Source organism: Helianthus annuus, chromosome 6 (assembly GCF_002127325.2).
Source record: "Helianthus annuus cultivar XRQ/B chromosome 6, HanXRQr2.0-SUNRISE, whole genome shotgun sequence".
Classification (NCBI taxonomy): Eukaryota; Viridiplantae; Streptophyta; class Magnoliopsida; order Asterales; family Asteraceae; genus Helianthus; species Helianthus annuus.
The window spans coordinates 25,074,121-25,076,480 of NC_035438.2; positions in this window are offsets into that span (position 1 = coordinate 25,074,121).

Here is a 2,360-nt window from a genome sequence, read left to right on the forward strand (position 1 = left end):
AATTGTGTCATTTGTCTATTTCATTTTATTTAGATTTAAATTCAACTAAAGTTGATAACAATATAACGTATAAGGTGCGATTGAACAATAAAACTAATATTTAATCATGAAATTTTTATTTTTATTTAGATTTAGATGCATAAGATAAAAGCAATTGTTGTAAAGTTTAAATGGATTTTCCATTTCCATTCTTATTTCAAGTTTTACGAAAAAGATTAACATAATCAATTCAAATGAATGTGATAAAGAAACAAATATACTTGTGTTACAAATACAATTTTATGTTGAAATTTAACTAATTGGCTTGAATAACGAAAGCAATTTTATGATTTTATTGATACATGTGATTAATATTTTAATATTTTGTTACATCAAACAGCAAATCAAGTTGTTTGGTAATTTTTATATTCTAACATTATTACCTTTGATTATATTGTATAAAGAAAATTTAGCATATGTGGCTAACTGTTTTATAGAAAATTACGTGGTTTACCTTTTGAGTTGTAGTCTATTTAATTTAAAAGATAATAATTTCAAAACTGCAATATAAAATTCGTAGAAAATTTTATCTCAAGATGTTGTATATGAAGTTAATGATATACAAAAGTACTACATGTATTTTGTTATTTTTTTTAGTTATGATATTTGACAAAACCTTTGAGCCAATTACTTGTTAGATATATTGAACGTTAATTTTTTTTTATGGATAGTTGGTTAATCCTTATATGATAAGAACTTGTCATACCATTTATCCATTCATTAATAAAAGAAAATATTCATTATTAGACAATTTAGGAAAATGTATGATAACGATCAAATGTTTCCCCAAACTATTATTTTGTTTGTATATGAGAGAACTGGAACATATATATTTATTAATGGGTGTGGATATGTTTAGAGAAAGAGACCCAACTCTTTCCATAAAAATAAGGTTAGCATATCGGGATAAGTTTATTATATATATTCTCTTGCAATTAATAAAATATAATTTTATTATATATATATATATATATATTCTCTTGTAATTAATGAAATATATTATCTTGTTTCTTAAAGTTATATTTACCGCGTTTGATAGTGTGACATGTTATAAAGTCGTGCATTTCATAATGTAACTTTATTCATACATTGTGTTCCACATGTTATCAGTATTGAAAAGACCATCAAAACGATCAAAGTTGTGGTATATGATCGCATGTTATAAACACAACTGAATTATGATGATGACACCCAAAGTGAGAAACTCCCTAAAGCTTATTAAATTTATTGAAGGTTGTAAGACCTTAGACTGATAATTAAATCTTAATGATCTAGCCATATATTTCTTCTCAATTGATGTTATGTGATGAGAAGATTTTTAATGCCAAGTGAACAAAACAATTTCCATCGTCAAACCTCAAATATGCTCTTGAAGATGCAAGATTGTTAAAGAATATGTAAGGTTTGAAACGACCACCATGAAAGTTGTGTGATTCTAATTCATTCATGAAGTGAATGTGATGATATAATGACCAGTGTAAAGGTGAAGATCATGTACACAACTAAGAAAATTGTAATGATGTCACCATGATAGTTGTTTGGTTATAATCCATTCCTTGAAGTGAATGTGATGATTTAATAATTGGTGTAAAAATCGTAATCATGGTAATTGAGGAAATTGTTATGATGCTCATGTAATGAGATCAACCATGTTAATAATGTGATGACTATACAATGATCGTTATAAAGGTCGTAAGATATAAGATTGATAAATCTTATACGACTCAACTACTTCTCAATTGATGGTAAGCAAAGAGAACATTATTTACAAGGAAAAATCGATTAAATTCTTTTCATCTGTCACAATTGAGACATATGCTCCTAAAGTAGCAATATCATTATAAGAGTTATGAAAGAATGAAATGATTTTATACTCATGTGAGTGAGTAAATAATGAAAAGCTATGAAGCTTGTTTTGGTTCTACTCCATTCCCAAAAGTGAATGTGATTATATATTAATCATTGTAAATGTAATGATGGACCTAATTGAGACACTTGTAATAATGAGATTGACTATAAGAATTGTAATGATGGCCATTTAATAATGAGATGGACCACCAAAAGTGGCAAACTAAGGAGTGATTGCATAACGTGATGGTTTTAACTTTGAAGTTATAATATATTCTCTCGTATCATATGTTTTGTATTATATACGAGCAAATAATACACATACGATCATAAACCAGAAGTTTATAGATTATAATTATTTAATTAGTTGGCATGACCGGTTAGACCACACCGAGTCAATGATGATGTGAAAAATAATGAAGAACTAGAAGATTCTTCAAGATAATAATTAGCATGTGATGTTTGCTCTCAAG